At 43.6% G+C, this 23281-nt stretch overlaps 1 long non-coding RNA gene across 1 annotated transcript in view; it reads left to right on the forward strand.

The window, feature by feature from the left end:
- Positions 1-18352, forward strand: part of LOC134537802 (uncharacterized) — a 59177-nt gene extending 40825 nt beyond the window's left edge. The window contains exon 2 of the long non-coding RNA XR_010076045.1: positions 12764-18352. This is a non-coding gene — a long non-coding RNA (uncharacterized LOC134537802). The remainder of the gene's footprint in view (positions 1-12763) is intronic.
- Positions 18353-23281: the final 4929 nt, after the last annotated feature.

Consider the following 23281-nt stretch of genomic DNA (forward strand, 5'->3'; position numbering starts at 1 on the left):
GACAATCTGGAAAACAGGAAAAAGAAGCTGAGATAATTGAAAATATGTTTTCAAACCCTGGAAAACACAAGGAAATAAAATGTTAGCAGGTACCAAACTGGAATAGTCATTGTTAACACCAGTGTCTAAAAAACTGTCTGTACTTTAGTCAAAAATTCAGGTGTGGTTGAAATCGCATTTTTTTTATCAAAACTAATCCAGATATAAAAATAACGAATCAACTGTGTATTTAGTTAATGATTTGAATCAGGAATAATGACAATAGTCATGAACAAGGTCACATTTAATAATGAATTGTTGAAATTAATTTTCTATCTCACATGGAAATAACAGTGCAAACTGTGCATTGAGAGGGAAACAATTTTATTTTCAAGTTTAAATGTTATATGTTGTTGTAAAGTGCTTTAATAAGTATTTGTATGTATAAATACTGTATGTATACGAATTTAATTATTTTATTTTATCTTGCAAGTTTGAGTGATGATAAAGAGAGGAAAAATATTTGGCTGTACTAGGAAAACAGGCAAATCTCAGGGGAATCGGTTAGAGAAAGTGCGTGGGAATCGTGATACGTGATTTATAGAGGTCATTATACTACATAGTCACACACATTTGGACGGTAATAGTAGTAGCAAATACTCTAGAGACTAATACTGGACTGCTCTATACTAACAACACAGACGAAAAAGTGAAAAATAACCTAGCAGTAAGAGATGTGACCACAGAAATATTTTACACATGAATTGTTAAAATATATATTGTCAAACATGAGTAACTTATTTTTAAGAAATTGAAGCTCTGGAAGTTTATTATCTCCTATAAATCTATATAATAATAATAATACAAAGTTTTTTCTATTTTTTCTAAGAGAGAAGTAAGTTATTTTTCTATTTCATAATGTTTGTTACATAAGTATTAAACAGATACGTCGTTCATAATGGGCATATCGCCTGACATCTATCGAACTGACGTCACAACGTCAGGTTTTCACACAAAAATCTTATTGCTATCCGGTATAAGTCGCTAGGGTATTTGGTAGTAGTTCAGCTCCAGATGTTCCGTTTTTAGTGACTTTTGAAAATTTAACCCCATAACTAATAACTGACCTACCGACTAAATAATAAGAAACTTAGATAACTGTGCAAAATTTTTCTAAGTCACACAATGTATACACCATTACAGAAGCTGTAGATATAATTCACTTAAATTTAATTGATTTTTTATTTTATTTGGTTTACGTTGAGACATGCTGTGTGATGATCTCTGTGGACACTATGCAGATTTGATTCCAAGAAATAAAATAAAATTCAGTTACATTTTACTGACTGTTTTTTTTTCTTTAGTCCGCTTTGAGGCATGCGTTATCATATTTATGAACATATATGGATTTTAAACCATAAAAGAAATAATACTTTCGATTTGGAAAGCTTCACGTGAATTCATTAAACATATAAAAAACCATTACTTTTTTTTTTTGCATGAACAGAGAAATTCTATTGGCCACACCTGCCTACCCGCTAAGTTTTATGAAAAATCCATTCAAAGAGGTTCGACAGTTATCGTCGTACAAAGTCACGTGTATGCGTACAAACGCCGATCACTTTTGTTATAAACAGAACCTCGCTTCGCTCGGTCGACTATGAGTAGAGACTGGAAAAATTCGCGGTTTCGACGACCTTCAAGATAGACTACACAGTCCTCAGTACTTATACTCGGTAAAATAGCGCCTTTTCATTGGCTGCTGACTTGCGAGTAGTCTCAACTAGTTTGCTTGTGATACGATACTTCTTTGGTTGAGTATTTCCCATTGGCCCGAGTCGTCCGGATTAACGGTGAACCCAATAACAAAAGCATCTTAAAGGTATATGTATTTGGATTTTAGCGTATCGCGAAATGAATCCGCGAATTTTTTCGGTCTCTAACTATGAGTAGAGACACGGAAATTTCGCGCATTCATTTAGTCGCAAGTTAGAATGCAAACCTTCACACTCTCGCACTGTGTTCATGATTGGACTGCAGTTATTTGGACACGCCCCTCCGAGACCGTGAGCCAACGACGCCCACAGCTAGGAGAGAAGTAGGCGAATCGGGTAGTACCGATTAACAAGGATAAACATGCCCTCGCTAAGAAATCGACCAATGGGAAAGCGAACATGGGTTGAGCACTAGAGACCCGTGAAATTTGCGGGTTCATTTCGTGTTATGCTAAAATTCAAATAATTATACCTTAGTGCTGCTTCTGTCATTGGTTCACTGTTAATCTGGAGGACTGAGGGCCAATTAGAGACCCTCACTCATAGAAGTGTCGAATCACAGGCCACCCAGTCGAGACGACACACAAGTCAGCAGCCAATGAACAGTTGGCGTTTGCCCGAGTGTGTAGAGGATATTGGAGTCTATCCTGGAGGTCACTGAACCCACGAATTTGTCGGGTCTCTACGCTATTACCTTACATTCTACTCTGAAGCCAGACGAATCTGCGAAATTTCCGTGTCGCTAACTATGAGCACTGGAAACACAGCGAAGTAGACGCAGACGCCTACCCGCAGCGGGATAGACGCTGGAGTAACCTTTCACCGTCGCGTTCACGCGAGCCAGCAGTTAATTCACCGCAGTCGCGCGGAGCTGATGTGTCGCGGTCGTGATCACAAGAGCTGTACTTAGCCCCTCCCCGTGGTTTCACAGCTACATTGCGGTCTCTCTCGGCGACTTGCGTAACTGTCGCCGCACGATTCCCTGGAGAGAGGGCGCGAGACAGGAAACTAAAAACAACATATCGTTTCCAACAGCTTTTATGCCATATACATATAAATATTTTTGTGTAACATCTTAACATTCGGTAGGAGTGATTTCGGTGATTGCGACGGAAGTCGCACGGAACAGGAATGTGTAACCACACAGCTGCCATCTGTGACTGATGGAACGAACCAAAGTTCACAAAGACAAAGGGCAACTTTATAATATTTATTATTTTGTGAATTTTAACAAGTTGGGAAATACTTCGACAACATTCCTCGTAAAAAAAATCAGGTTAACAAAGCCGTTTTTTTTAGTATTGTTCAAGTCTTTTTAATTTTTATTGGAGCCGTTTCATTACATGGTTCAATCTTTCGCGCTGCAAATCGAACGATTCAACGATCGACGTAGCTGCTCCAGCAGCGAAATTATAATGGCGGACGTGGAAACTACGTGTGATTCGCGTCAAAGAAATGTAGTTGAAAACATAAATTTTGTATATTTATCACGCTCGGCATTATTAAAAATAATAAATCTACTTTAAAATTTCGGGTCCAAGTTTCGTACAATGAGTGTATTTGGCAACACGAGAACACCCGAATTTGCTCGTTACGGAGGTTAGAGAATTACACATCATTGGCGAGTTCTGAAAGAGTACCACATTTGCTTTGGTGGAATTATTTTTTTTACAGACAGACAAAAATACCCTTTGTTTAACGTTTAACTTGGTTAAGGTATCTAATTTCCTAACTGTAAAAATATGTTACGTATGATACATTGAAAATTGCAGGCAGACGCCTGGAAGTCGTTTGCTTTTGGAGTTTCGGGGACGCACCACAACGCCGAAATACAAATACCACAACGCCGAACGTACAATAACGCCGAAAACCATAACGCCGACATGCCAAATTGACCACAACGCCGACAGCTAGAAAACTGCTGTGTACCACAACGCCGAAATACATTAACGCCGAAAAATGCCATTGCAGGACTGCCACGAAGGTTAGGTTAGGTAAGGTTGGCACACAAATTCATTCAGTTGTTTTTTCCATTTTGCTCCTGTGCCCCCCCCCCCCCCCCACCACCACCCCGCAGCAACATTTTTCGACGTTACTGTATTTTCGGCGTTGTGGTACACAGCAGTTTTCTAGCTGTCGGCGTTGTGGTCAATTTGGCATTCGGCGTTGTGGTATTTCGGCGTTGTGGTAACGACCCGGAGTTTCCCAGCGGCGAACTGCGACAGGAGGTCCCAGGCAGCGTCTGTCGGGTCGAACGGGCTCAGGGTACCGCAAGAGGCAGACCGCGGCCCCGTTGAAGCACTCTCCCACTCTCGTGGTCCGGAGAGCGAGGATGTCGTGGAGGGAGGGAGGGAGGGAGGTTCTTATACCCGTCGTGACCCCGCGAGGACTTCCCGACGCGACGGTCGCGCCGCCGGGGGTCAGCCGTGGGAACCGTACGCAACGTACCGTTACTCCACTACGGGGCGTCAATGGCGTCTCACTCTCTCTCTCTCTCTCTCTCACTCTCTCTCTCTCCTCGCCTTCCTTCCTCCCTCCACGGTCTCCGGGTCCTGTTGCACCAGGCCGCCGGGATGTCTGGACGTACCATTATCAAGGTACTCGCCACCATTTACAAGCCAGTGGTACCAGGGCCGGATTTAGAGGTCTGGAGGCCTCGGGGCCACAGAGGAGCGGAGGCCCCCTGGCCCCAAATTATTTTACAAGTAAAATGAACCATTTTTTTTTTCAGTCGAGTTTTCCAATAAATAATTTATTGTGAAATCAAGTAGATTCTCTTAGTATTTAAAAAAAAAAACATACATAAATATAATCGGAGACAAGAATTATATGAAATTAAATTTTAAGTGTTAATGAATATTTCTGTTAATATTTAACAATAATATAATCATGTATATGTACAAAGTACTGTAGGTAAAGGTAAAACAGCGAAAAAAGTATATCAAAGGATTTGTGGGGGCCCTCCGTTTGTGGAGGCCCCGGGGCTTTCGCCCCGGTTGCCCTCCCCTAAATCCGGCCCTGACTGGTACCACCATCCAGGTACTCGTACCATGTTCTGTGGTGAAGCCGTCATCGTGGGTAAAAAATTACATTATTTTACTTAAACGAAAATAAAGAACGAAAAAAAATTTCACAACTCGTAAACAACGCCTGTGAAAAACAGTTAAAACTATAGACATCTAAATAAAATTTTTTTAAAAAAATTAACAATAAGTATATTTTTTCGTCACCACAAGAGCAATGAAGGTTTAATAGCCTAAATTACCACTCTATGTCGAAATAAGACACATAGCTGTGGTAGTTTAATTACAACTGTAACAAAAACTAATTTTTTTTATTAAAAAAATGTAATCTGCATTTTATCTTGGTTGTAATAATTTATTATAATCGCATAACAATTAACACGAAATACATATTAAAATGAGTTTCTATAAAGGTTAGGTACCAAACATATTTTATTCATGTTAAACAAATTATTAAACGAAGATAGCCGTAGCTCTCGGTTGTAAGGCATTTGGTAAGAGTGATTTTGTGAATGGAACGGAAGTCGAATGAACGGAAATGTGTAACCACGGTGCCGAAGTCGTCAAGATGGCGGACCCACGTGTAGCAACATAAACCCGTATATAGTCACATTCGTAAACATTAGGGGTCATACAAAAAGTTTTGGTGTGCCGGGGTCGTACCATACGTATTGGTGTGCCAAATGATACTTTATGATGGTGAAACTACCCTGGAATATATTTTGTAAACTAAAATAGTCATAGTAAAGAGTAATATCAAGTTTAAAAATACGTAAAAAGTAGCATTACATTGATTATTACATAATTTCTCCTTGCGAAATCCTTACAGGCTCGCTAGAACAGCGGTAGAGTGAGTGCTTGTAAATATTCAGGGCGAAATTTTGACGTGGTTCATACCTCGTTACTGGATATATATATATAATTAAATAATTAAATAATTAAATATTATGTAATCCTGATGCTGAATCCGCTGAATAAGGTTTAGGATTTTATTTGTACAAAGTATTTATGGATTGCTTTAAGTCGTTTAAGCAAAAACAAAATTAAATATATATTAAGTGTTATAATATGTGTATAAGTGTAATTTTTAAAGTGTGCGGAAACTTTATATTATTAAAAGTTTTTTTCAAGTATTTTTTTCCCAGAGTGTTCTGTGCTGCTACCTGCGCGTGATTGTGGCAAGCAACGGTTACGATTCAGACAGCGAATTCTAGCGGCGGGCGCAGAAAGTACGCGAGTGATTCGCATACAGAAACATTGATATTTGAAAAGCAATTATTTTCTTATCAGAATTCATCGTAATTACAAATAACTCAATCTTCGTAGAAGTAACGCGGGATTTCGACTTCCGAAGCTGTATGTTTCGATACAAAAACAAACGTAAACAAACACACACGTGGACAAACCTGTGGACTTGTAGTAGTTTTTGAACGTTAGGTTGGTATACCAATGATGATCTTTTGAAATTATTGTTCGTGGGAAAGTGAACGAACGAAGATAGCCGTAAATTCGCGTAACACCCCTGGATAATTAATTTGCAACCAGCGATCTTCGTGATTTGAAGAGGTTAAAATTTTTTGAGAGTGTAGGCGGGTGTCTTTAACGTCTTCATGCGTGGTGAAGAACCTTTTTTTATTTGTAGTGTTCCAGACGTTGCGGGAATGGCCCGTGAAGGGGGGGGGGAAGAGGAGGGGTAGGAACTGACTTGAACCACGCCACAACGTGCCGTCCCGACAGTTCCCAAGGTGCAGCAGCACCATCGCGTGCCGACCCACGAGGCACCAGCTCCCGTCCGAAGACCACCCAGGCCCCGGTGGACGGTCGGAAGGGGAAGCGGGGTGGGGGAAGGCGAGCAATCCGGCGGTCCGTGTGCGGGGTTATCAATATTGCAATATTCCCTGGCGAGGGTCAGCGGACGAGGTGTGGGTCGGCCGCTGCCCCGTGGCCGGAGTGAGTAACGTCAGACTTCTGGTCACAGCCGCTTGGGAAACAACAAAGGTGGTCCGGGGGAAGGGGGGGGGGGGGAGACGGACGAAGACGGACGGAGACGGACGAAGACGGACGTCCAGACCAGACCGGCTGCGTGGCTTGCTGCCTGCCGGATGTTTTTTTTATTTTTTTTTAAGCTCAACATCTTATATCTCGGTACACGGCATTTGGTGGGAGTTAATTCCTTGAATGGAATTCAAGTCGCATTGGAACGGAATTCCCTTACCACGGTGCATAGGCGAGCCCAGACATTTCCATTAGGGGGGGCCCTGCTAAATTTTTAAATCAGAAGCTGAATTCAGAATGTTAAATAGCCCAAATACATTCACTCATTGCCGTGTTTATATTTTTGTGCAGTATCAACGAGATATGTTTACTAGTTAATATTTATATCCGTATAATTTTAACAATCTTGAAAATATGTTTTTTTTTTTTTCCATAGACAATGATTAAAGGGTACTTACACATTTCCCCCCCCTCAAATTTTCCAATAGCTTGGTCCAGATCTCCCTTGAAATGAACTTCTTTTTAGTGAATGCAAACACAGCAATTCAGACAACAGAACTTTAACAAACCTCTTAAAAAAAAAATTTTTTTGCTTGGCCATTTTAAGGGACCTCGTGTTTTAAATAAACTAAGGCGGCTGTATTTCCAGAACGATAAAATGTTTAAAAATATTGTTAATTAGCATGCTGCAACACTGAAACACAGTTTGAGTGTCACAGTGGCAGGAATATACGAATATTAACGAACGCATTAGAGAAAATGCCGATCTGAGTGATTACATTAGGGGGGGCCATGGCCCACCTGGCCCCCCCTGTAGGCACGCCTATGCCACGGTGCTGCCATCTTTGGCGGATGGCACGAACCAAAGATCACAAAGCCAAAGGGAAATTTATTAGTATTAACTTTTTTTAAATTTTTTTTTTAACAAGATGGGCAGTATTTAAATAAAATTCATTTCGGAAAAACGGGTCCAGACCCACGGTTTAGTATTGTTTCAAGTATTTTTCGCCTTTATCGAAGCTGTTTTCATTAAAGGTATAGTTTAATATTTCGCTCTACAAAAAGAACGATTCCGGCAACGAATTCTAGCGGCAAAAAATGTATGCGAAAACACAAATTGCGTATGTGTATCAAGCTCGGCATTATTTTAAGGAATTCTACGTTAAATAAAGAGTTTCGTATGATTTTCAACATGAAAAGACATGAATTTGCTCGTTACCGCGGTTAGATGTTACACATCACAGACGAGCACTGAAACACTCGATCAAATTATTTTATTTTTATTTTAGATACACGCAGGTTTCCTAGTGGATCTGAATTTGAATGTAGAACTTGCAGAACCAGTGGCTGGGGATTTAACAGAAAATAGGAAACAATTTTAAAATTTGGAAAAGTGAAAAAAAAAAAATAATAATTTCGACTGACACTAAATCACTGACACAAGGGTCTAGAAAAATAATGGTAGGATACGCGGCCTCCTACGCAGTGACATTGCCAATGTTGTAACTGCTCACCTTGCATCACCCAAAACAACATTCCGCTTTCACTGATTTTTACCATTTATTTTTACAACTGCGTGCATAACTCGCTGTTTAACTGCTTCGGGAACTATCACCTTGTGACAAGAATAAATTAGGAGTAGTATGCTAGACTGGAAAAAAAAAGGTCAATAAAATTTTTGAAAATAGGTTTTTAAAAACAATATTTCAGATAATTTATGTCTCTGTAAATACTAAGGAAGTGCAGAGTATATTCTTTATTAGTGTTTTACACATAAGTATTTTTGTTAGACATAGTTTTCTGTTTCCCTCAAAATGCTTGTACCTTTTTTTTTTTTTGTGAGTTAACAACTTTTCCATTACTTCATACATCATACATTAATTTTCATGCATACATCCACCTTTCATTCATGCGTTCATTCTTTATTCATCCAACTGATTCGTGATTCATTGTTCACTGGTTCATTGAGACACGTGGACTCCGCGTGCTACGAGCTCGGGTCCGGACTGGCTGAGGCGGGGCCGCGCAGGCCCGAGCAAGTAGTTTCGTAACGTCGGTTCGGGTACAGGCGGCGGGCGAGCCGTGCTTCCGCGCGCTGTCGGAACAGCCCACCCGGGTGTAATGTGTGGAAATCCCAGCTCGGCGGATATAGTGGAGAAGGGAGGGGTGTAGGGGAGTGGAGACGCGGTCAACTCATTATCTCCCATCTTCCCCTCCACTCATCTCCAGCGCTCTTGTGTACACCGACAAAAGACCTCCCGGCCGATGCTGTTTTCCTCCTCCTTTTATTTCCTTCTTCTCGTTTATCATTTTTTTCCCCTTAATGGCCACATCGTGCCGGATCACCCTTGAACTTGGCCGGAGATCTGCGCTATTGCATGCGGGGGAAAATAAAAGTAAAGTGAGCAAGGAGGCTTCGGGGCCAGAAACTCTCTTCACAGAAAAAAAAAAAGAGATTCCTTTGGAAACCAGTTTGTAATACTACAAGAAATATATCGTGACTTTGTACAATACATTGCTGTGGTTATTTTTGCAAATATAAAACACATTTTTTTTCGAGATGAAACTGAGCATTTCTTAAAAATCTTGGCACAATTTTTTTTATATTTCATACAAGCATCATTTTTTTTAATTTAACGGAAAAGATAATCGAATATTCAACAATTTGACATTACTTTTGTTGCATCATGCTTATTATTTGCGCTGTTAATATTGGAAAACTATTCAGGCAATGGTTTACGATAGGCTTCTTTTTTTTTAACTATTGGAGGTACTGGGACAATACAAAGCATAAATAATGTCCGGGTAAGAATGTAAACCCAGCATCGCTGCGAGTTCTTATCTTGCGGTGATACATCATCATGCAAATGTAATTCTACATAAATATTTTAGTTCCACTCGCAAAAAAAAATTTACAGTGTACACCCGGTCGTTTCCAACCCAAACGAGACGAACAGAAAAAAAATATATATACGCTCGTCCGTCGGTTAGCGCGCTACGTGAATAGCTGCAGGCTTCTCGTGTCGACCTTACGAAGCCTTGGTTCCCACGGCGCACGGCAGGAGGTTGATGTCCCTCCGCGCCGTGGGAACCTGATTACTGCTGGTCATCACGACCTCCCAATGAACCGTCTACGGGTGCCCGCCTCGTCAGGGGTGTATGTGTGTTGTTGAGGCGGTATGATAAGCGCAGCGCTCGCTGGTTCTTCTAGCGCAGTATAGCATCTAAACGCAAGGCTCTGACTCGCCACTCCGCACTACCTGACTCGCCACTCCGCACTACCAGACTCGCCACTCCGCACGACCTGACTCGCCACTCCACGCGTCCTGACTCGCCACTCCGCACTACCTGACTCGCCACTCCGCACTACCAGACTCGCCACTTCGCACTACCAGACTCGCCACTCCACACTACCTGACTCGCCACTCCGCACTACCAGACTCGCCACTCCACGCGTCCTGACTCGCCACTCCGCACTACCAGACTCGCCACTCCGCACTACCAGACTCGCCACTCCGCACTACCAGACTCGCCACTCCACGCGTCCTGACTCGCCACTCCGCACTACCAGACTCGCCACTCCGCACTACCAGACTCGCCACTCCGCACTACCAGACTCGCCACTCCGCACTACCTGACTCGCCACTCCGCACTACCTGACTCCCCACTCCGCACTACCAGACTCGCCACTCCGCACTACCTGACTCCCCACTCCGCACTACCAGACTCGCCACTCCGCAGTACCAGACTCGCCACTCCGCACTACGAGACTCGCCACTCCGTACTACCAGACTCGCCACTCCGCACTACCTGACTCGCCACTCCGCACTACCAGACTCGCCACTCCGCAATACCAGACTCGCCACTCCGCACTACCAGTCTCGCCACTCCGCAATACCAGACTCGCCACTCCGCAATACCAGACTCGCCACTCCGCACTACCAGACTCGCCACTCCGCACTACCAGACTCGCCACTCCCCACTACCAGACTCGCCACTCCGCACTACGAGACTCGCCACTCCGCACTACGAGACTCGCCACTCCGCAATACCAGACTCGCCACTCCGCACTACCAGTCTCGCCACTCCGCACTACCAGTCTCGCCACTCCGCACTACCAGACTCGCCACTCCGCACTACCAGACTCGCCACTCCGCACTACGAGACTCGCCACTCCGCACTACCAGACTCGCCACTCCGCACTACCAGACTCGCCACTCCGCACTACCTGACTCGCCACTCTGCACTACCAGACTCGCCACTCTGCACTACCAGACTCGCCACTCTGCACTACCAGACTCGCCACTCCGCAATACCAGACTCGCCACTCCGCACTACCAGTCTCGCCACTCCGCACTACCAGACTCCCCACTCCGCACTACCAGACTCGCCACTCCGCACTACCAGACTCGCCACTCCGCACTACCTGACTCGCCACTCCGCACTACCTGACTCGCCACTCCGCACTACCTGACTCCCCACTCCGCACTACCAGACTCGCCACTCCGCACTACCAGACACCCCACTCCGTACTACCAGACTCGCCACTCCGCACTACCAGACTCGTCACTCCGCACTACCAGACTCGCCACTTCGCACTACCTGACTCCCCACTCCGCACTACCAGACTCGCCACTCCGCACTACCTGACTCGCCACTCCGCACTACCTGACTCGCCACTCCGCACTACAAGACTCGCCACTCCGCACTACCAGACTCGCCACTCCGCAATACCATACTCGCCACTCCGCACTACCAGTCTCGCCACTCCGCACTACCAGACTCCCCACTCCGCACTACCAGACTCGTCACTCCGCACTACCAGACTCGTCACTCCGCACTACCAGACTCGCCACTTCGCACTACCTGACTCCCCACTCCGCACTACCAGACTCGCCACTCCGCACTACCTGACTCGCCACTCCGCACTACAAGACTCGCCACTCCGCACTACCTGACTCGCCACTCCGCACTACCTGACTCGCCACTCCGCACTACCTGACTCCCCACTCCGCACTACCTGACTCGCCACTCCGCACTACCAGACTCGCCACTCCGCACTACCTGACTCGCCACTCCGCACTACCTGACTCGCCACTCCGCACTACCTGACTCGCCACTCCACACTACCAGACTCGCCACTCGCCGTGGTCGCGAACTGGCGCGGAAAACCTGAAGAAGAGAGCGGGAAAAGGGTTGGTTGTTTGCTAGAATACGAATTTTCCAGAGGCTTAAAAGTATCCATCGGTTCGACCTACATTTCAACATGCGATGCAATTTAGGTTTTTAAGTACTTCGGAAAGTCCTGCCAACGAATATTATATCGCACTAGGTCATCAAGTCATGTATCGCTCATGGTTAACTTGAAACTGTTAAAACAAAAAATTAATATCTGTTCTATTTTTACTTTAAAGTTTTATATGATAAACTCTTTTTATTGGGAACAAATTACACTATATTAATTTCAATATATCACTGCAAACAGAGGTATCAAGAGAAATCAAGGCCCTGAAGGAAAATCATTTTGACGGGCCCCTTTCCTATTATTTAATGCAGAACTTATCAAACTCTAAAATTTAAAGTAAAAAAAAAACTCTTTAAATGTCACTGTGACCATAACTTTAAATGTGATTTTCACGTATCACATAATTTCTAACGTTTCCTATGAATTATATTTATAATCTAAAAACTGAACTGGGACCCTTTGGAGCCTGGGCACATCGAATTTTTCCCCATCCATCTCGATGGCCTTGGCTGCAAAATGAAACTGCAATCCATAAACCACAGGATACGGAGAAACTATAAAATTTTGAGCTTTCCTTCTGGATGACCCAGGTTTCCAGATTTACACCAGGTCAATGCTGTGACGTGTTATTGTAGACTGTGGCCGATTACTCTTGATTCTACTAGTGTGTACTGAATGTGTTCTTGTCAAAAGACAAGTGCAGTGCATCTCCGAGGCGCTGACCAATGGCATTGTTCTGTTCGCAGCAAGCACTGGAGATGGAGTCCTGGCTGCTGGACGTGAAGCGGGTGCGCATTCCCCGGCCCAAGTTCTCGTCGACGCGGTCCCCGGCGGAGCCGCCCAAGGACTACCTGGACGTGTCGTCCCGAGACGCCATCAAGCCTCGGGGGTTCGCGTCCCGGGACCTGGACAAGGCGACGGAGGAGCTTCGGCGGGCGGTCCAGGAGAAGCTGTAGCCCAGCCTCTGCTCGGGGCGTGACCGCCGACCAAGATCCCGGCAGAGACCTTCATCTGCCTCCCGTCTCTGCTCGGGGCGTGATCGCCGACCAAGATCCCGGCAGAGACCTGCTGGCATTCATCTGCCTCCCGCCTCTGCTTGGGGCGTGATCGCCGACCAAGATCCCGGCAGAGAAATGCTGGGATTCATCTGCCTCCAGTCTCTGCTCGGGGCGTGACCGCCGACCAAGATCCTGGCAGAGACCTTCATCTGCCTCCCGTCTCTGCTTGGGGCGTGACCGCCGACCAAGATCCCGGCAGAGAAATGCTGGGATTCATCTGCCTCCAGTCTCTGCTCGGGGCGTGACCGCCGACCAAGATCCTGGCAGAGACCTTCATCTGCCTCCCGTCTCTGCTTGGGGCGTGACCGCCGACCAAGATCCCGGCAGATACCTGCTGGCATTCATCTGCCTCCCGTCTCTGCTCGGGGCGTGATCGCCGACCAAGATCCCGGCAGAGACCTGCTGGCATTCATCTGCCTCCAGTCCCTGCTCGGGGCGTGATCGCCGACCAAGATCCTGGCAGAGACCTGCTGGCATTCATCTGCCTCCAGTCCCTGCTCGGGGCGTGATCGCCGACCAAGATCCCGGCAGAGACCTGCTGGCATTCATCTGCCTCCCGCCTCTGCTTGGGGCGTGATCGCCGACCAAGATCCCGGCAGAGACATGCTGGCATTCATCTGCCTCCCGCCTCTGCTTGGGGCGTGATCGCCGACCAAGATCCTGGCAGAGACATGCTGGCATTCATCTGCCTCCAGTCCCTGCTCGGGGCGTGATCGCCGACCAAGATCCCGGCAGAGACCTGCTGGGATTCATCTGCCTCCCGTCTCTGCTCGGGGCGTGATCGCCGACCAAGATCCTGGCAGAGACCTGCTGGCATTCATCTGCCTCCAGTCCCTGCTCGGGGCGTGATCGCCGACCAAGATCCCGGCAGAGACCTTCATATGCCTCCCGTCTCTGCTTGGGGCGTGACCGCCGACCAAGATCCCGGCAGAGACCTGCTGGGATTCATCTGCCTCCCGTCTCTGCTCGGGGCGTGATCGCCGACCAAGATCCCGGCAGAGACATGCTGGGATTCATCTGCCTCCCGTCTCTGCTCGGGGCGTGATCGCCGACCAAGATCCTGGCAGAGACCTGCTGGCATTCATCTGCCTCCAGTCCCTGCTCGGGGCGTGATCGCCGACCAAGATCCCGGCAGAGACCTGCTGGCATTCATCTGCCTCCAGTCCCTGCTCGGGGCGTGATCGCCGACCAAGATCCCGGCAGAGACCTTCATATGCCTCCCGTCTCTGCTTGGGGCGTGACCGCCGACCAAGATCCCGGCAGAGACATGCTGGGATTCATCTGCCTCCCGTCTCTGCTTGGGGCGTGACCGCCGACCAAGATCCCGGCAGAGACATGCTGGGATTCATCTGCCTCCCGTCTCTGCTCGGGGCGTGATCGCCGACCAAGATCCCGGCAGAGACCTGCTGGCATTCATCTGCCTCCCGTCTCTGCTTGGGGCGTGATCGCCGACCAAGATCCCGGCAGAGACATGCTGGGATTCATCTGCCTCCAGTCTCTGCTCGGGGCGTGACCGCCGACCAAGATCCTGGCAGAGACCTTCATCTGCCTCCCGTCTCTGCTTGGGGCGTGACCGCCGACCAAGATCCCGGCAGATACCTGCTGGCATTCATCTGCCTCCCGTCCCTGCTTGGGGCGTGATCGCCGACCAAGATCCCGGCAGAGACCTTCATCTGCCTCCCGTCTCAGCTTGGGGCGTGACCGCCGACCAAGATCCCGGCAGAGACATGCTGGGATTCATCTGCCTCCCGTCTCTGCTTGGGGCGTGATCGCCGACCAAGATCCCGGCAGAGACCTTCATCTGCCTCCCGTCTCTGCTTGGGGCGTGACCGCCGACCAAGATCCCGGCAGAGAAATGCTGGGATTCATCTGCCTCCAGTCTCTGCTCGGGGCGTGACCGCCGACCAAGATCCTGGCAGAGACCTTCATCTGCCTCCCGTCTCTGCTTGGGGCGTGACCGCCGACCAAGATCCCGGCAGATACCTGCTGGCATTCATCTGCCTCCCGTCTCTGCTCGGGGCGTGATCGCCGACCAAGATCCCGGCAGAGACCTGCTGGCATTCATCTGCCTCCAGTCCCTGCTCGGGGCGTGATCGCCGACCAAGATCCCGGCAGAGACCTTCATCTGCCTCCCGTCTCTGCTTGGGGCGTGACCGCCGACCAAGATCCCGGCAGAGACATGCTGGGATTCATCTGCCTCCAGTCTCTGCTCGGGGCGTGACCGCCGACCAAGATCCTGGCAGAGACCTTCATCTGCCTCCCGTCTCTGCTTGGGGCGTGACCGCCGACCAAGATCCCGGCAGATACCTGCTGGCATTCATCTGCCTCCCGTCCCTGCTTGGGGCGTGATCGCCGACCAAGATCCCGGCAGAGACCTTCATCTGCCTCCCGTCTCTGCTTGGGGCGTGACCGCCGACCAAGATCCCGGCAGAGACATGCTGGGATTCATCTGCCTCCCGTCTCTGCTTGGGGCGTGATCGCCGACCAAGATCCCGGCAGAGACCTTCATCTGCCTCCCGTCTCTGCTTGGGGCGTGACCGCCGACCAAGATCCCGGCAGAGACATGCTGGGATTCATCTGCCTCCAGTCTCTGCTCGGGGCGTGACCGCCGACCAAGATCCTGGCAGAGACCTTCATCTGCCTCCCGTCTCTGCTTGGGGCGTGACCGCCGACCAAGATCCCGGCAGATACCTGCTGGCATTCATCTGCCTCCCGTCTCTGCTCGGGGCGTGATCGCCGACCAAGATCCCGGCAGAGACCTGCTGGCATTCATCTGCCTCCAGTCCCTGCTCGGGGCGTGATCGCCGACCAAGATCCCGGCAGAGACCTTCATCTGCCTCCCGTCTCTGCTTGGGGCGTGACCGCCGACCAAGATCCCGGCAGAGACATGCTGGGATTCATCTGCCTCCAGTCTCTGCTCGGGGCGTGACCGCCGACCAAGATCCCGGCAGATACCTGCTGGCATTCATCTGCTTCCAGCCACGATCTCTACGCCACGTGCATGTTTGGGAATAGGACTCTGCCAAGACAGCGTGTGCGAATGGACTACCGCAGAGTACAACAACGAACCTTGTTAAGATGCGGACGCGGTATTTTGTTATATATGCATGCATTGATTTAAGAGTGCATGATTTAACTACTACAAAAGTAAACTTAGATTCAAATAATGTGGAATCTTCGGGTAAAATATACACGTGTAGACCATCTTGTATTCACTAAATGCAATTTGACCACTCTATGTAAAGTAAATTCTTGTGTTTTTTGTCTCTACCAAGCCATAGTGAACGAATGGATTGCCACAAAGTAAACAGTGATCCTATAAAGTATGGTTTGATTGGAATTAACATTTAATTAATTTCCAAGACTGATTAGAAATATTATCACAATAGAAAAAAATAGCGTCACATCACACATCATTCCAAAGAAACATTTACATAATACATCTTAAATTTGAACGATTCCTGGTGTCTTAATATTTTACACAGTGGGTAATCATCTGGTTGTTTTTATCCTGAAAATGATCTAACTATCTACGTTCCTAAGAAGTATAAGGTATCTTCCTTGGCAGTAAATAATAATACATTTTAGTCACAAATTTAGTTGAATCATAGGTTCATGATAGATGTGACCAAGCCGGCTGCAATTCATGTCAATTAAACATGCTCTCTCTTTCTCTCGATGATGAAGGAATTGCGCTGGCCTAGTACTGGCTAAGCACAGAAGTATACGGCACCTATAAGGAACAGATTTTGGGATAGAGTACTTTATAGCAGGATAATTCTGCATTTAATACCTAAAACTGATCTCAGTTTTCCCTGATAACATCATAGTTTTGTGTGATCTGGAAGAAAAAAAATTATAGCTGTCATTAACTATAAGACGTGAAAACGCTATACTTTAGGCAGCCTATAAAATATGCCTAAAATTTCTTGGGCGATGAAATAGCTATTTTATTTATTTTAGGAAGGTAAAAATGTGACCCTTTTTTTAAAAAACAATCATCCCCTTCTAGCAACTTTTTGTGCTTTAATTGATGGTATCCAATCATAAATTTACTAAAGTAAACAAGAAATATTAAGTGTTACTCTATTAGTTAAAATTTTTTTATGTAGATAATTAATCTGATCACATTAACCAATATTATTGTAATACTAAAGTTGAATTTACCGTAATTTTAGCATGGAGGGAATCAAACTTAACTGACTTTACCCAGTAATGAATTTTATTTGCAATAATGATTTATATAAGTAGCCCAAATCTGTCCAGCTCTAAGACAGCCACAGCGAAACAGGTTCATTGGTCTGTTTGTTACTTTTCGTTGACACAATATATAATTAGCTTATTCCATGCCCTCATTAAAATCTCCATTTCGATACGCAGAATGCTGTCTACAGCAGAGAGAAATTAAGTGTTAACAGCAAAGTAATTGGTTTTATTAGCGGTGATGGCATAAAGTTAAACCAAAAGATACCTAAGCAGATTCTAGAGAACGCACAAATCGCAACTGTTTGATCAATAAAGCCATATACCAACTATCTTGCACAGATGAGAAAATATATATTTCGTTTATAACTTTTCTTTAATTGCAAATTAAATAAGTGATTTAAACTATTTATTTATAGTTATAAAAATCGACAATATTTCTATAAGGTGATGAGTTTCAGCACTAGTAGAAAATTTTGTTCCCAAAAATTAAGCATGGAACTGAAATAAGCCCAGGAAACTATTTGTCAAGTGTACAGAAAATACTTTGAAAGGAGAATAATGTCTAAATGCTGGAATTTGCATATGAATTGTATATACAATTGTATAAAAATTGCGCTTTGCAAATAAAACATCAAATTTTAGAATTTAAGAAGCAAATACCTTCACCGTTTCTTTTGGAATGTACTGAAGATAAATCTGTCTGTAATAGTATATTATGAAGTTACTCCTAATTTCGTTAGTACTAATGAAATTAAAACGTATGATCGATTTTTTTTACTGAAAGTAGAAAATGTCTGTGTTTGGTAATAATTACGAGCACATTATATTGTGTATGTGTATATAAACATGATGCATAATTTGCTAAAATATTCAAGAATGAGTAACCTGTAGCATTAGCTGTTGATTCTTGTTAATTTATGTGATCGGTTTCTTTTCAAGGAAAACTGTGCATGTCTGGTCTTTCCAATCTTTCAACTTAATTTATTTTGTACTATACACTGTGTGTTACTACATGAATTTATGTACATAAAACATTTAAGACAAATGATTAGAATAAAACAATAAAAACCATGTGTATTTCTTTTAAACTATCAGACAGCTAACATTTAAAGAAAAGTATTTTATGTATCCCTAGAAGCCATTTTAATGTATACATCTTTTTAAATCTACAGTAGTGGTGTTTTTTCTGACTGTAAAGAAATGTAATATGTCAATGGCAAGACAAGTGGTTATGAAACAAAAAATCACATTGCTTCTACTATGAGTATGATCTTCATCTAGTTTAAAGAAGGACGTAAAATAATCGTTCAATTTTTACTATATTCAGTACCTTACCGACGATATTTTAACTAAATGTTAAAGTAACTAAATATATAACTCTCCATAGAGTCATTTAAGGGGGTTGTAACCCAAATTATTTTTCTTCCTTAATTTCATGTATTTATTCATTATTTTTAATACATTCATAAGATAACTATCGTTAATTGTTAAAAAGAATGTGATTTATATATTTAAAAAATATTTACTTGATAGTTTTAAGAAACTAAATGTCCATATTTTAACACACAGCATGATCTAAGAGCCTGTAATCATGTTCTACACAGTTTTAAATGAAACGTTTGTGTGTATCTTTTGACATGTATTACTTCATTTTTGTGTATCTTTCATAAATCAATAAAAAATTGGTTTACCCACAATCCTGTGGAAAACTGATTTTTTTATTGAATTATAAATGATATACAAAAATGAGGTAATACGTGTCAAAGGCTGCACACAAGCGATTATATTGAACATTTTTATTTAAACTTATATCAACAATACAAAATTATGGAAGCAAAATAACTTAGAATATTAACTCCTTTACAAAAATTTACCTTTTTCTTTCATGTACTAAGTTTTGAACTGCGTATAATTTAGTAAACATTGAATTTTTTTTAGCAGAAATTTTAAATAGAGTTTTATTTAAATCAAAATCAAAAACGGAGAGCAACATTATACCAAAGTATTAGTTAAAAATAAATTCTTCAATTTACACTGAACATTTTTGTTCAGTTTTAAAAGTACAATTCCGAATTTGATTTTTATGTCACTGAATTGAAAAACTTTCAACTAATACATCATTTAAAATTCTGTTTATTTAATGGAAGTTATAACAATCACCAGTTTAGTCTAATTTCTTGAAAGTAATCACTGAGATCAGGCGAAAATTCAAGTCCGGTGTCCACTCCACTCCCTGAATCGGATGTCATCTTTCTGGAAAGTGAGTTGTGTGTGAGTTTGCCTAGAAACTGGCCAAGTACCAAGGTGATTTCGAGCAACCGGTGCTTAACATTGCTAGTTGTTGGAAATGATGTAAACTGCCGACATTCACACCACGATATCGTTCAAATGTTTTCACGGTCTGGTGCACATTTTTACGGAATTTACGCAAGCTTAACCAACTGTTTATCATATCAGATCAGATCAATTTATTGAGTTGGAAATATAAGCACTTCTGGGGAAAACTTCTCTCGTTACAACTTGAAATAGAAATTAATAATAATAATAAATACAGTGGCTCTTGTGTTCCGATTGTAAACGATTATCCTTGAGTTTGATTGGAGTTTTTGAAAGCCAATGTCGATATGGGGGTTCCTATTTTATAGTAGTAGTAGTAGTAATTTTTTTAAATCTTTTGTTATATGTATAAATAGAGGCATGTTAAGTTGTTAAATCACGGTATCATGTCTGTGCTTCGCAATGGGCAGTGCTTCGTTTAAGGTGCACGCCCGCTGTTGGCACACGAATAGCAGTAGTTCTGTGCGGCAGTAAACGCTGGGGACGCACCACAACGCCGAAATGCCAAATTGATCACAACGCCGACAGCTAGAAAAATGCTGTGTACCACAACGCCGAATTACCACAACGCCGAAATACACTAACGCCGAAAAATGTCATTGCAGGACTGCCACAAAGGTTAGGTTAGGTTAGACTAGGTTAGGTTAGGTTAGGTAAGGCTAGGCTAGAATAGGCTAGGTTAAGAAAGGTTAGGTTATATTATGCTAGGTTAGGTTAGGTTAGGTTAGGTTTGATTGTGGTATTTCGGTGTTAAGGTACATTTAAGAAACACACACAAATTCAATAAGTTGTTATTTCGGCGTTGTGGTACACAGCAGTATTCTAGCTGTCGGCGTTGTGGTCAATTTTGACATTCGGCGTTATGGTATTTCGGCGTTGTGGTAACGACCCGTAAACGCTTTCTGAATGGCCAGGACACTTAAGGCAATGACTTCTCTTGGCGACGGCCGCCAATCACAAAGGAAGAGAACACTGGCCCGAGCATTACTTATTCAATAATGGTCCTGTTTATTTTCGCGGAAAATGTTTGCTCCTGTGCGCACAATCGTTCAAACAAACACAGAATTCATTAATAAAAAAACTTTATAAATAAAATATTTTTTATGAGGATTATGATGCACAAGGAAAAAACGTTTTAGTTAAATCTACTTGAGGATATATTATCACCGAGAAAAAAGACAAATTAAGACTGCAGTCGTCTTTGTGCAGCGTTTTATCACCTCGGTATCTCCAGGAGTGCCATTTCTATTTTAGCACTTCGCAAAATATTTTTGAACAAATTGTACTCAGATTGTATAACATTTAATCAAAGTTTTGATTCACAGGGCATGTGAAGATGCACAATTAATTTCTTGGGTATAATTTAACTTGGGTATAATTTAGCTCCGGTTTTTAATTTTGTAAAGAAGTACTCTGTTTAAAATTTCTTATAAAATAAATAGGATATTTAGTACTCTGTGCACAGTTCAGTACTTACTACATGAAATACAAACGTGATTTTCCGAAAAGTTGGTAATATCCTAAGTTATTTTGCTACCATAGTTTTTGTGTTGCTTCCTATAATTTTTATGTGTAGCCTTTTACACGTATTACTTTATATTTTGTATATAAATTTATAAATTAATAAAAATTAGATTTTTTCACAGGTTTGTAGAATTGTAGGAAAACCATATTTTTTTATTGGTATATATGATATTCAAAAAATTAAGTAAATCATGACAAAAGTCACACACAAACGATTAATTTAAGACTGCATACAACACGATTAACATGCTCTTAATCCATGCTTCGAAGGCGACGGGACCTCCGAGATGATAGCAGGTTCCGAACAACCCGGGTACCAACTGTGTGTTCGCAAGCCCGTGTCACGTCGAGGAGTTGGGCATCGAACCCACGACCCTCGCGCGCATCAACCCGCTGCGTGAAACATCTCGGCTGCCCACGACGTTAGTACCCAGGTGTAGAAACACACACACACACACACACACACACACATGCGAAAAATAAAAGCTTCTTGTGAAGAATGACAGCTGTTAAAGTTAGCCTTTAAAGGTGATCATAATTTGAGAAAACTTAATCTTTACTTCTCTTCCTTTACTACACAACAACATACGGCCGCCATACTATTAACTACTGCCTTTTCTTGCGCCCAGTGCGCCACTGTTGCCAATCACATATAAACGAACAAAGATAAACACATAGATTCAAATCCTAACAACAGCAACGCACACTATTTCCAAGTACCTAATCAGATAAAGTAAGCATGCATGCTGCGATTAAACAGTTCGCAATAAAGTCTCAACGCGCAGTGCCCAGACCCACTCAGAGTCAAGTCTGATAAATTTGTAAAACAAACGTGAACTGCAAATTCAAAACGAAAAAAAAAAGTTAAGTTGGAAACATTGAAACACGTTCTAGTCTAAAGCGCTTCCCAACATCCCAACACTGGTGTAACACTTTGAAGTAGGAGCTGAACATCTGTATGTTTTAAGTTATTGCAAATGAACGGGGAAAAAAATTCTGAAAATGGAAAACACTAAGCGTCTGGTTAATTTTCATTTGAGCAAAGTTCCACAACCACTGAAAAAACTCGTCGCATGCATAAATATGATTCCAGTGAAATAATTTGAGTTAACAAACACGTATTTCCCCTGATTTGTAGCAGCTCTAGAATACAGCGTTGAGCGTTTTGCACGTCTTCCAGGAGTTCAAGTGTTTTCGTTTTAAATTTTAGACTAGCTTTTTTTGAGAACGATGAATTTACACGTAATCCAGCTAGGTATTTTTTTTTTGTTTTGTTTTAATCAGTGAAACATCATAGCTTATTGTGCCATCTTCAATACTTTCTCGATTATTTGCAATAAATCAGTTGTTCAGCTTCAACTTCAAAGTCGTATAGGTACCAGATTTGGAAGTATTTCAGATTTGTAAGTTGTGTGTATGTTTTACTAAGGCTGGGTTTATAGAAAACGCAAGAACGCAGAAACGCAAGAAGCAGGACGCGACAACCGCAAGAAATTCACAGTCGTTTATAAAAAACGCAAGGACGCCGGCCATCGCCAACGTCAAAAAAAAATTCAGGAATAAGTCATGATTATTTTTAAAATCTTTGTTGTACTTATCGTACAGGCAGGGAAAATTTTGGATAAGCTGAACAAGAAATTCATCAGCTTCCTCCATTGCGCTGTATTCACTAGAAGAATGCCAGCCCAAAACATAAATAAAGAAACACAAGCGTAACGATTAATTACAATCGCAGAGCCTTCTATATGCATTACATGACAGTTTCAGTTTCCACATACTAAAGCAACCAGTATAGAAGGCAGAGGTGCCCCCCCCCCCCCTAACCTAATGATGCGGCCCCCCCCCCCCGGAAATTTTTTATGCCATTTTCTCAATGATTTACTCAATTATTTTATAATATTATACTTTTTTAGTATTATATTTTATTACATTTTGCATTAATTAAAACTGATTTTCTAATAATAATTTTGGTCATATCAGGTAATATTTCCATCCTGAACCGACAGATGCCAAACTGCTTTTGTTGAGGAAAGTGCGGGGTTGCAGCCATGGCTGGCCAGTAAACCCCACTACGCACACGATTGCACGCGCCCTTGTCCTGCATGGTTCGAAACCCGCATAGTAGGGTGTATAGGCTTC

This window comes from Bacillus rossius, chromosome 12, assembly GCF_032445375.1.
Source record: "Bacillus rossius redtenbacheri isolate Brsri chromosome 12, Brsri_v3, whole genome shotgun sequence".
NCBI lineage: Eukaryota > Metazoa > Arthropoda > Insecta > Phasmatodea > Bacillidae > Bacillus > Bacillus rossius.